Here is a 13,917-nt window from a genome sequence, read left to right as displayed (position 1 = left end):
GGTGCCCTCAAAGGATATACACGTCCTAATCTCTGGAACTTGTAAATGTTACCTTATCTGGAAAAACAGTCCTTGCAGATGTGATTAAATTAAGGATTTTGAGATGAGGGGACTGTCCTGGATTATCCAAGTGAGCCCCAAATGCCATCGCAGGTGCCCTTATGACATAGAGGCAGAGGGAGATTTGACACACACTGAGGAGAGGATGAAGTGACCACGGAGATCAGGGTGATGCAGAATTTTATGTTATATGCACATCTGGTTAGAGAAATAACTTGAAAGACAGATCAAAAGTTAGCAGTAATTTTTTGCAGTGGGACGAGTATGGGCTATCTATATTTTCTTCTTTTTACTTACCTGGATTTTTTTAAAACAATAAACATGCATTGGTTCTAAAAAAAAAAGTATTTAAATTTATGTGATTACTCTATTTAATTAGGAGCAATCAAAGTATCTTCAAAGTCAAGGAAGGCCAGTAGCCACCAGAAACAAGAGGCAATGAATGGATTGATTCTCCCCTACAGCCTCCAGATGGAGTGTGGCATTGTTGACACCTTCAGTTCTACTCAGTGACACTGATTTCAGACTTCTGGCCTCCAGAACGATGAGAATTAATTTCTCATCGTTGTTGTTAAGCCGTAAAGTCTGTGGTAATTTGTTATAGCAGCCATAGGAAACAAATACATCCTCAAATGGATGTATAAATTAAATATAATTCAATTTTTCATCCAATTCCATTTTTCTAGAATCTGGAAAAATTATTCTAACATTCTGAGAGAATAAGAAAATTAAAATGGCCAATACATTCTTGAAAAAAGAACTGTAATGAAGAAGGACTTATACCAGTAGATATTTAAGCATGTTAATGAAATTGTGATTACTACATGAGAATAGAGAAGCCAATCTGCAGAACAGAATAAAGTCTGAAGTCAAATCCATCTATACATATATAAGGATTCAGAATATGATTAAGATAGCATTTCAAACTGGTGGGGTAAGTGTGGCTTGTTCAGTAAAGGATATGATGTCAGGCAATTTGCTAACTACCCATTTGTAAAAAAAAAAAAAAAATTTAGATTACTTACCTCATACCATGTATCACCATTAATTCCAGAAAGACTAAATATTTATGTGTAAAAATATCTACCCAGAGAGAATTTTTAATAAATTATTGTAAATCCAAAGGATGACATACTAGGCAGTCATTTAAAACAATGAGAAAAATATTTTATGACACGGAGAGATGATTACAACAAAAAAGCATGTACAGCACCATTTCATTCAGAATTTTATATTATATGCACATTTGGTTAGAGAAATAACTTGAAAGACAGATCAAAAGTTAGCAGTAATTTTTTTCAGTGGTACAATTATAGGCTATCTATATTTTCTTCTTTTTACTCATCTGGATATTTTTTAAACAATAAATGTGCATTGGTTCTGAAAAACAGAATTTAAATTTATGTGATTATTTAATTAGGAACAATCAAAGTATCTTCTTTTTCAAGATTAAATTCTAATATGCCCAGTTGTAGGGTATATTTTTTCACTGAGCACCTACTATCTCTCAAGTTCTTTGTATATTATTTAATCTTTCACAATAATGTTATGGGACAGGTAATAAAAATATAAAAGAATCCCCATTTTATGGATGAGGCATTGAAGGCCTAAAATCAAGCATCACACTAGGATTTGAAGGCACATCTGTTTTTTTTGCTTTTGAAAAATTAATTAATTAATTTTTGCCTGCGTTGGGTCTTCGTTGCTGCTCACGGGCTTTCTCTAGTTGCGGAGAGCAGGGGCTACTCTTCGTTGCGGTGCGCAGCTTCTTATTGTGGTGGCTTCTCTTGTAGCGGAGCACAGGCTCTAGGTGTGCAGGCTTCAGTAGTTGTGGCACGCGAGCTCAGTAGTTGTGTCTCGTGGGCTCTAGAGCGCAGGCTCAGTAGTTGTGGCGCACGGGCTTAGTTGCTCCGCAGCATGTGGGATCTTCCCGGACTAGGGCTCAAACCCGTTTCCCCTGAATTGGCAGGCTGATTCTTTAACCACTGTGCCACCAGGGAAGCCCGGTACGTCTGTTTTTAAGGTCCATGCCGTCATTTGTAATACCAAAAGACTGGAAATAACCTAACTGTCCATCAGGTGAACCAGTTAAATTACAATACATTCATACAATGTAAAACTCTGCAGCCATAAAAATAAAGATGAGAATGCTCTCTATACACTTACAAGGAAATGTTTCCAAGACATAAGTGTTAAGTCAGGGGAAAACCCAGCAAGGTGCAGGAGGTGTGCATAGCATGGCACCATTTATGTTAGAATGGAGTAAAGAAGAGTATATGCCTGCTTTAGACTGTATATGCATAAAAACATCATTAGAGGGATAAACAAAAACCTAGTAACAAAGTTATCTATTTGGGATGGGGGAAATGGACAGATGGGGCACAGGAACAGGAGAGAGACTTTTCACTATTTACCTTTTTATACTATTTTAGTTTTGAGCCATGTATATGAATTACCAATCCAAAAAGGTAAATACATATAAACATTTTAAAAGCAGAATAAAATTTTTAAAAACTCCTGTCCTTTCTGCTCTTCCACATGCCTTAGACATCTTTGGAAGGCAGTCTGCATCCGCTTTTCAATGAGACACGCAGGGCAGCAGGCCTCTGGACTCCTCCGGTGGCTGGAACAACAGCGTCAGCACACAGACCAGGAAGACCGCCTGGCCAGCAAGCTGCGCCAAGCCAAGCACAACCTCTTTCCTTATCCCTGACTTAGAAAAACAAAACCAATACACAAATCCACTCATCAGCATTTCTGTAGCCAGCTGTTAACCAATCCTCTTCCTGCCCTTTACTCTTTCTTTTCTTCCTTTTTCCAGAAAAACCTGGAAAGCTCTGCAAAACTTTGTAAAAGGACTTACTAGCTCTGGCTGCCTTGTTGTTTTCCTTCTCTCCTTTGGCCTGTGTCATCCTCTCAGGCAAGGACTGCAGTCTGACTTCCTGCCAGTTCGCCTGCTGGGTTCATTTCAGTGTCTTAAAAAAAAAACAAAACCAAAAAAAACTCAACTATATTTTCCTGAACCTACAAACCTCAAGTTAGAGGTCATTTTGTCCAACTTCATCCAAAGTAGAACATCCCAGTTGTAAAATTTAGCAGAGTAAATGTATTTGGTTTTAAAACACAATCCCTTGGTTTCACTTTGTCTATCCAATCAACTCGGAGCGACAGCTCTCATAAAATGCTCTTGCTAAGAATCCCACGGGGCAGGTCTATTTGTGTGTGGAGTTTAGCAGAGCAGAGGGCCCCAGTAAATTTCCATTTAGTAATTCAGTGACTGTCAATCGACACCTAATATGTATCCATGGCTGTCCGAGGCCCTGGGCTGGGGACAAAAACAAACATGACACTCAGCTCCAGCCCTCAATCTCTAATAACCCTGTTAGGGCACCTTCAGTTCATTAATGTGTCTGGACTCGTTCGTTTTGTTCTTTAAATCCATTTGCAAGGTAACAAGTATATCACTAAGTTGTGGACATTTTCATGGTTAGCTGTGTGTCAGAAATATGATGTACAAGAATGGCTTTCTCCAGCCTCTCCCTTTTTAAAGATTTTGGGGAAATAGCTTTTACATTACAAAGATCAGAGTCAGAGTTCAAACTCTAGGTAATGTACTCCACACAAGATTCTCTAACCTTTTAGGGTGTTAATTAGTTGTAACAGTGTCAGAGCGTTCAGCTTTCATTAGCTATAATTCCTTGGCTCATATGCAGGAAATTTGAGACATATGTCAGGTGCATTCAATGAAAGGTTCTGCTCAAATCAAATGTGAGTCTAAAAGCAAGTCGTTCTCAGTGACACTGAGCTTGGCAGGGAGTCAGGTGTCTAGAACCATACCATATACCTCCCCTGAGGGTGCTGGGCCAGAACGCTGCCATCGAGCGAGTGATGCTAAATTTGCTGGGAACACGGGGCAGAAGGCCCTACGGAGACTGCAGGACCGCTCCCTATTACACAGTGTACAGCATCACCACGAATGCTACCATGAGATTCATTCTGTGCTGGCTCATTCTCAGAGGAAAACCCCAACCAGATTGAGAAGAAGGAACGCCACAGACTGAAAGCAGCAGCCAGAAGCTACTGCACCACTGTGGCTTCCACAGATACATACAAAACACACTGGCAGGAAGGAGTGTTGTGTTTCTCAGGTTTCCTGTCAGGACATCCTGGCTTGAAACACAGTTTGTCACTGAAAAATATAAGCTAATTGACAGATGGGAAACTGCCAGATTGTGTCCTTGAGAATCTCAGAAATCTGTCAGCTTGCAAAAGACAGCTCAAAAGCACGTATGAAAATCACCCATTTCCATTAATAACAGGTAGATTTTCTTCCAGGTAAAGAAGAACATGGGAACATGGTGGGTATGAATTGATTCAAGGAATGTGGCTTGGGGAAGCTTCCATGTATGGATCCTGAGCAGCAGGGCCCTGTCGGTTTTTTTTTTTTTTTTTGGCTGTGCCTCAAGGCTTCTGGGATCTTAGTTCCCCGTCCAGGGATCGAACCTGCGTCCCCTGCAGTGGAAGCACAGAGTCCCAACTACTGAACCACCAGGGAATTCCCAGGGCCCTGACTTAAACAGCCTTGGACCAAATTTACAATAATATTTGACAAACTCAGGGACTTCCCTGGTGGTCCAGTGGTAAAGAATCCGCCTTCCAATGCAGGGGACGTGGGTTTGATCCTTGGTTGGGGAACTAAGATCCCACATGCTGCGGGGAAACCAAACCCAAGCGCCACAACTACTGAGCCCACACGCCCTGAAGCCCACATGCCACAACTAGAGAGAAGCCTGTGCACCACAACAAAAGATCCCACACGCCTCAACAAAGATCCTGTGTGCTGCAACTAAGACCGGATGCAGTCAAAAAAGTAAAAAGAAAAAAAGAAAAGAAATTGTTAAAAAAAAAAAAGATTTGACACACTCAGGGTACAAGCATTACAGCATAAGGTGGTAGGCCCCATTTTGCTTGTAATTCTGAAGATCACCTGTGAATTCCCCATTGCCCCATGGACTTTGCTACCCGCATTGAACAGTTCAGTTCAGCATAACAGTATAAGGCTATATATTGAACACTATAAGCCATCTCCCTGGGAGAACTGCAAGATAAAAAAGGATCCATTAAAAGGAGAGCGTAGGCCAGGGCCCTGTACTCCAGGTTTGTCAAGCTCCGGATTACACAGGGCACTCATACATTAATTAATTTATTCAGTTACTCATTCAACAAACATTTATAGAACACCTCTGAGGTTGCAAGCACTATGCTAGGTACTGGGAATGCAAAGGTGCATAAGACCCAGATCCCTGTCTTTGAGAAGTTTACGGTCAAATGGTGGAGAGCCAAGAACACCAACACTTAACAGTAAGGCAGTATGTGGATGTTTGCACAGAGCGTGCCTGCCCTGTTCCAAACGTGGTGGCACAAAGAGAGTTAGGGAAGAGTGATCAGAGACTGTGATGCTCGAGCTGAAAACCTGAAGAGTAAATACGAGCCAGCCGTGGGAAGCAGGGGAAGGAAAGAATGTTCAGGCAGTGAGATCAACATGTGCAAAGGTAGAAGAGAGAGAGTAGACCTGGCGGTGTGCATGGAGAATAGAGGGTGGGGTGGAAGAGACGAGGGTGGATGAGGAAATTAGAACCAGGTGACCAAGGCTCTTGCTGTCATGCTTAGGCAGGGGCTGGGTCTCACGTTTGTTTTGTCCCCCGTGGGGCTCAGAGACACTGGTAGATACATATTAGTTGCCAATAAATATCTGAAGACAATGAGGGGCCGCTGATGGGTTTTACGCAGGGGAGTAACATGACCAGGTCTGCATAGGAGACAGGCATCTCCGGGGAAGACCTGGAGAGGCTTAGAGTGGAGGCAGGAAGACCATGGACGCACCTGCAGTGACTGAGGTAAGAGACGGAAATGGGCTGAACTAAGGTAGTACCAGTGGGAGTGGAAAGAAGTGGGTGGACACAGGATGGGTACATCGTATAGGAGAGAGGGGGCTGCCGTTTTTAGATCAAAGAGTATGGATATATTTATCATGTCTCATGGGCACTGCCAGACCACATGCAGAAATTATTGGTCAACCTGAAGATTCTTCAAAACCAGAGGCTGAGACTATAAAGCTGGTGGTCTCCACTGCCCATTACTGTGTCTGGGTGAGATGCCACTTCTCAGGTCCCCACAGAACTTCTCTTGTGCTTATACCCACTGCCTCTTCTGTGCAGAGGAGGCAAAAAGGGAAAACACTGTTCAGAAAAGAAGGACACCTAATTATCTTTAAGTGACCAACCTCTGTCCACATGAAGAGGTTGGGTTATAAATGAAGAGGTCCCCATCTCTTTACAGGATGTCTAAGGGAACAACAGGGATCAATTCAAGTCCTTCTCGCACAGAAGAGGAAGTCAGAACTCCAAGAGGGAGACAGACTTGCCCAAGGCCAGAGCTAGAGAGGAACAGAGATAGCCAAGAACACAAGTGTCATCCCCCCCCACCCCCACCCCCCACCAACAGAGGAAGTCCTTTAACTTTCCCCCAACCTTATCATTAACAGAGGGGGGAAGAGGAGGGGAGAGGCGAAGCCAGGAACGTAAGCTGAGCCAAGGTCAGTTACGGGCCACACCCACTTCCCCAGCTTCAAAGACGACAGAGATGACTATGGACTTTGACACTTGCAGGTCGGTGCAGACTTTTGAGGCCCTGTTGTACATCCCTCAGCCTTGTTCCAGTGGGTACTGTCTGTTAACACTCGTAGTCATACTATCCACCTTTGATCTCTCCCTCCTCAACCACAAGCTTCTACTTCCCTGACTATTCTGTCTTATCATGCTCATAAGCCATGAAAACATTTTCAGAACGCCAATATTTTCATCCCAATTTCACATGTGGCACCAAGAAGGAGTATGATAAACTTTATAGCTCTGAAAGCCTTGGTCAGAAAACAGTGCTGTGACACACAAGGTGGGCAGGCTGAGATCCCTCCTCAACTTCGTATCTCCAGCCTCACAGCCCCATCTGTGAACAGGGAACCTCCTGAGGAAACACACGTGGTCTCTGCAGATTCCACAGCCACCCTGTCTCAAGACCTGACTTCCCCCCCTCCCCTCCCCCAACCCCTGAGCAGGAAAAAGAGCAGAGAAGGTGCTTCTTTAGCTCTTTCCTCTTCCCCGCTTAGCTCTATCACATCTCACGAGGTCAACACCTACTTTCTTAGAACCATATTTAGGGGTTTAGGGTACAATTCTGTTTTCCCCTATCATTGCACCTGGTTTTTCTGGCTTTCAGAAGAAGTGTTCCATTCATAGATCGTGGCTTATTTTTCCCCAGGCAGTGAGTCATATTCACAGACCAATTTTATCTCCTCGGTCACAACTTGGTCAGATCCCCCAACTCACAGAAAACGATCAAAGACTATGTGTACTTTTACTTTTATATTAGCTTGCACATAATTCATTAAAAATTTAGAAGAAAAACACCTCAGCACATCCTCCAACCTCCCCAGCCCTTGCTTTAATTTTCTCCACAGCACATCTGACATACTGTATAGCCCTTCATCTAACCCTCCTTCTTTCCCTCCCTCCTTCCCTCTCTTCTTTCCTTCCTTCCTTTCATAGTCTTTCTTTCTCCTCACTAGAATGTAAACTTTTTGAAGGTAGGGCTTTTGTCTGTTTTGTTCATTTCTATATCCCTAGGACACAGCTCAGCGCCTGGCACATAGTAGAAACTCGATGAATGTTAAACGAACAAACTGTTGAATGAACGGTTGATTTTCCTTCCTTTTCTCTTGAGCCTACCACTCCCTCTTCTGCCACAACAGTGTTTTTTGTCTAACAGCTAAGAGATCAGATGACCATGTATTTTACATCAGCTCTAGAGGGGAACTTCACTGAAACGGCAGTGGGTATTTCTTCTCCACCTCCAACATCTCCACCTATTGAAATCGTATGCATTTGTCAAGTCCTACCGAACTCTTGTGTGGCACCATCCTTTAACGTCCTACAGTAATCTCCCCTACCTCTGAAACCACAGCACTCAATGCCTGCATCACTCATCCAGAATTTAGCACCTTCTGCCTTATGCTGATAATATAATTTTCCTGAATGTGACTGCAACAGGAAGGTCAACAATAAGACAAGGGTAGTATTTCCTTGGCAAAGCTGGCTTCCTGCCCCTGCTCCCCTTCCTTCTACCCTCTTTCCCACAGATCCCCACTTAGCAGTGCTTATCTTGCTGAATTGAACAAGAACCCAGATCTGGGCCTTACACTTTCAGGCTGGCCCATGCGAAGGGACTCACCTCTCAAACACCTATTAACCAAGTTCACACAGAGGTCGCAGGGCATATAAGCCAAATGCCAGTGTACTGACGCATACCAAGGAACAGTGGACATTCTATGGACTAGAATGCTTGAATTAGCCTGACTAGCTGATCTTTTCCTCATGGGCTAAAGAGTGCTTGGTTAACAGGGACTCAGAACAAAAGTAACCGACCTAAAGTCACCTCTCTCCTTTACGGCAGGGCCCCCCTTCCCTGCTACAGGAGCGGTCTGACCAAGGCAATCACAGCGCTCAAGTCCCCTTAGTCAAGACCTGCCCTTCCTCAGGCAGTACCAGGCCCACTTCTTTACTTCAGAGGATGGCCAAGTCCCTTCTGCTCAGTTCTCCAAACTGCTTTATAGCTTAACCTAAATTACAACCACTTTCCAGCCCTTCTTTCCTGAGATTGCTCCCAGACATCTGATTAGTGTTCAGAGTGTCCTCAAACATTTGGGCGACAAATTTACAGACACGTTCTAGGTTTACTTTCATGGAGAGCTAATCATCCATTACACGTGGGTTTTACTGGTCTGAAAGCAAACTTATTTCCCGTCACTTAGGTATACAAGCTATATTGACAAAATAGAAGACATTTCTCCAAATAAGCACCTGAGGGCCCATGCCTTGTAGATTTCAGTAAGTTCCTGTGACAGTATAGAAAGGACTGCTTTGGCAGCAAAGAGGAAGAAAAAAAACACCCTCCATCTAAAGTGGCCCAGGGTGAACTAACGAGGCTCGTCTTCTTTTTTTTTTTTTTTAATTAATTAATTTATCTATGGCTGTGTTGGGTCTTCGTTTCTGTACAAGGGCTTTCTCTAGTTGTGGCAAGCAGGGACCACCCTTCATCACTGTGCACGGGCCTCTCACTATCGCGGCCTCTCTTGTTGTGGAGCACAGGCTCCAGCCGCGCAGGCTCAGTAATTGTGGCTCACGGGCCCAGTTGCTCCGCAGCATGTGGGATCTTCCCAGACCAGGGCTCGAACCCGTGTCCGCTGCATTGGCAGGCAGATTCTCTACCACTGCGCCACCAGGGAAGCCCCCATCTGCTCTCTTGATCTAAAACACAAAAGCTATCTGCCTTGCTCAAAACCAAGGAGTATTTACCTACAAAGCCCGGGGTTTTGAGGAATGACTCCAAAATACCTGGGCCCTTATTAGTTTACCTTATCTTGGGAATTTCTCTATCTTTTGCTCTAGCCAAGTTCAAGAATTTACAAAAAGAAAGAAAAGAAAAGAAAATGGAAAGGGGACTTCCGCGTTTGTTGTCTTTCTTTTGTCTCTTGCAGTTCCACATACAACTTAGCAGTGAGTATGGGCTGCCATTCTCAGGACATAACACAGAGAACACAGACCCCCCTGGAGGTAACAGTGAATCTAACTTACACAGGCACCACATTTCTGCCCTTCACACCATTGACTGGAAAATGAGCAATGGTTTGTAGATAGAGCAGGTGCAGGAGAGGTGGCTCCTGCCAGATGGTGCTAAAAAAAGGCCCAAGTCTGATACCCAAGAGTCCTTCCATTAACCCATCCATGACCAAGGCAAAGTGTGTGGGTGGGGTTGGTCTTTCTCTGACTTTTGGGGCTTCTAGAGTCTCAAAGGGTACCTTAAGTGATCCATCGCTTAACCTGGTTTTGCCTTGATACAAATGGCAGGGGTGGCCAAGAGACAGGGGATATAGAGGGGAAGCCTTTAGTGTAATATGCCTTCACTCATACCTTCTAGATGGTCCTGAGCTTCTCATACCCCAGAAAAGGGCTGACTAGGTACTGCCGCTTTCCTGCCGGAGTCCTGCAGTGGAACTTTAGTATGGCCTCTGAGAGCACTTCGTCTACCATATTCTTGCTGTAAGATGTGATGCATGCCATTTACCCTGCTGAACCTCCTCTATATAAAGGGATAATTCCACCTAGCTCACACGACCAGCTGTGGGAATCTAATGAGATAACTTGCGTGAAAAGGCAAATACAGTCTCCGATACATGCTAAATAAGCACTCCAGGATACATTAGTTTTCTTCTTTCCAGGAGATAGTCTTGCATTCTGTTTACTCAGACCAACTTCCTATAAACTACTGGAGGCTAGCTTGTCCCCAGGGCTCGGGCCATTCCAGGAAAGATGTCTTGACCATAGCAGTGTAACACGAGATGAAAAATTCCAGAAAGGGGCAGCTAGAGGAGAAAGACAACTGAAGGGTGCCACAAGGCAGAGTGTGCCCTAGACAGGGCTCCCAGCAGGAAATCCTGCGGCTTCTCACTTCAGCAGTATCACAGATGCTTGGGCCCAGAGAAAATCCCCCCCAACCACCCTTCCCTAAATTTTGACTAGACCCCAGGTTCAACTCATCAGATCATGGATGAACCCTCTGCCTTTTCCTCCAAACGCACTGGGCAGGCTGTGGAGCTCATGCTAGGAAAAGGGAAGCTTCTGTCCATTAAAAATCAGTACAGGGAACCACACAAAGCCTTTTGTTTTAAGGACTACCCTGGGATTAATGCCCCTGAAAAGTGGCTCTAAGGACCCGGTGAGAAAAAGTGGAAAAGCAATTTTTGTATTTTGACTGACCGACTACCACGTGCTAGACACAGACTAGTGAGTCTGTGGAGTGGATATTTTGCAAAGGAGAAAACCGACAGAGATATGAACGACTCGCTCAGGGCAAACAGGCTGGCTAGAGCCCACGCTCCCTTTCGTTCCCCACCTGGCAAGACAGCCAGGGTGAGGCTCGGCCAATACCGGGAAAACGGGAGGGGCCCGGGTCGGGCCCCGGGTCCCCGGGCGCAGCTGCTCCTTCCCCGCAGAGCCGCGCGGTCTGCAGCTCAGGGTGCGGCCCGGCCCCACGTGCCCCGCCGCCCCGGCGGACCCTTGGGCAGGAGTCCAGGATCGGCCCCGCCCGCGCGAGGGTGCCAGGAAGTCGGTGCCCGACCTCAGAGCTGATCTGAAGGCACCTGGGGCACGCCTGGGGGCCCGGCCGGCTAACGACCTCGGGAAGGCCTCGCGCCGAACCGCCGGCACCCCTCCCCTCCCAGCTCGCCTCGTCAGCACCTTTCCCGCAGCCCGGCCCGCCGCCCTGGCCCACCCCAGCCCCACAGTGGGTCACGAGGCAGCGCCTGAGCTTCGTTGCCGGGTGCGGCCCGGTCAGTCGCGGCCGGGCCAGCGCTCGGCGCCACCCCCCCCCCGCCCCCGCCCCCGCCCCCGCCCCCGCCGCCGCCGCCGCCGCCGCCGCCGCCGCCGCCGCCGCCGCCCGGCGCGCGCCACGTCCCCGGCCCCGCCCCCGCGAGCCACGCGGGGAACCCCGGTGACGTCACCGTCCTCCAGCTCTCGCCTTCCCGCGCTCTCCAGAAAAGACGCGAAGGTGGTGACGTGTCCTGGGGTTTAATGCGGCTGCGCAAGAGACGTCCGCAACAGAACGTCCTGCGGCGCCGCCTGGTGGAAGAAAAGCACCAAACCCGCCGGAAAAGGCGGAGCGGGCGAGAGGAGAACGTGACTGACATCAGCTCGCGGAGCCGAGGGGGCGGCTGCCACGTGACCAGTCCCCGCCCTCGGCGCCGGGAGCCTTTCAATACCTCATTTTTTTAGTACAGTGTGGAAGCTTGATTATTATGCCCCTTCTTTTAAGGTTAAAACCTTGCCTTTTCTCAAACTTATCAACATAAGTTATATTGCTGTAGAAAATTTGGGGTGGAAAAATAAAGGAAAAGATATGAAGAGAAGGAATAGCAGTACCCCTTTTCATATTTACTTCCAGACTTTCTTTTACTTTAATCTTGCTGTATGTCAGTGTAAGTACAAAAGCTCTTAAGGAGGGACAAAAAGCAGCAAAGCTAAGTTAGAAAAACACGGTAGAGACTTCCCTGGTGGGGCAGTGGTTAAGAATCCACCTGCCAGTGCAGGGGACACGGGTTCGAGCCCTGATCCGGGAAGATCCCACGTGCCGCGGAGCAACTAAGCCTGTGAGCCACAGCTACTGAGCCTGTGAGCCACAGCTACTGAGCCTGCGCGCCACAACTAAGCCTGCCAGCCACAACTACTGAGCCTGCCTTACCTACAGTCTGTGCTCCGCAACAAGAGAAGCTACTGCAGTGAGAAGCCCGCGCACGGCTACAGAGAAGCGCCCGCTCACCACAACTAGAAAAAACCTGCGCACAGCAATGGAGACCCAACGCAGCCAAAAGTAAATAAATAAGAAAACACGGTAGAAGAGAGAAGTGCAGAATAGGCGAGACGAAAGGGTAATAGTATTTAATAAGCGTTTAACAGACTATCTTATTTACTCTGCACATCATCCAGACGAGGAAACTGGGGCTCAGAGAGTTAAATAATTTGCCTAAGGTTGCACTGTTAATAAGCGGGTAGCAGAGTGGGAGTTTGAACCCAGGGGTTAAAATCTGAACCTTAAGATGGTGGTCTGGGGAGAAGGGCGAAAAACGGCAGGGAACATATATGGTAGCAGACTGGCTTTGTACTTCTGTAACTGTCGATGGGAACTAGTTCCTAGGAACATGGCTACTGCCTCCATCAGTTGGATCAGGTTTGCAGGAGCGTGCCATAAAGCAGCCCAGACTAATATGCTGCCTTGAAACACCTGGCTATATGCAAGGGCCACTAGTTTCAGAGTGTCACCGACCTCCAGCACTGCCAATGAAAGGTGGGGGTCAGCACCTGCTCAGGTATTAGGTCCTGCAACTCAAAGTGAGGCTTGCAGTCCAGCAGTGTTTCTTCAGTCCATCAACTTTCTTTATTCAGCTTGATGTTACAAATGCGGAGTCTTGGACCCTACCCTGGAACTTCTGAATGAGAATATGCTTTCTAACTAGATCCCTGGGTGATTCCTATGCACACTAAAGAACTGTTGTTATCATGTCACCCTGCTCCCTTGGTGATACAGGTGGGATGGTAGAAAGATGTGAAGGGAGCTTGTGGCGCTGGATGGTGGGAGGGCAGGGATAGGGAGGAGGTTTTGGTTTTCTGTTTTGGCTGCGCCACGTGCCCTGTGGGATCTCAGTTCCCCGACCAGGGATTGAACCCAAGGCATGGCAGTGAAAACCTGGAATCCTAACCACTAGGCCACCAGGGAACTCCCTATAAGGAGGTCTAAAAAGAGGATCAAATACGGAGTATCAGCAAATATCACAAGATGTGAAGGAAGAAAACTAGGAAATCAGAATCTGGGAGATTAAAAAACAAAAAAGAGTATATTGAGGGGAGAAGCAGGTCCATCTTGGGAAAATTCACCAAAAAAATAGACACAAGGGCTGTTCTCTGTGACTGACTTTTCTGTGTTGTCTGTGACTTTTGCCTGAGAGGGTCCATTCACTCGAAGGGCTGGAGGAGGGCAGCCCCTGCCCATTCCCTCACCTTCAGCACATAGAGTGGGATTTCTCTGAATTCTAGTGGAGGGCAAATTTTGGCCTGTTTCTGACATGGGACACCAGGCAGTGACAGCAGAGTGCTTCTTGGATGACATATACAGGTTGCACTCTGTAAGTGGCCAGGCCTGGGGGCTGGTGTGGGTGCATGTGTATGCACATGTGGGCTGGAGGGAAGGGAA

Source organism: Delphinapterus leucas, chromosome 13, assembly GCF_059928025.1.
Source record: "Delphinapterus leucas isolate spDelLeu-1000000601 "Yukka" chromosome 13, BTC_Dleu_Yukka2, whole genome shotgun sequence".
Taxonomy (NCBI): Eukaryota; Metazoa; Chordata; class Mammalia; order Artiodactyla; family Monodontidae; genus Delphinapterus; species Delphinapterus leucas.
The sequence above is the reverse complement of the archived record's forward strand: the minus strand, read 5'-3'. Positions refer to the sequence as shown.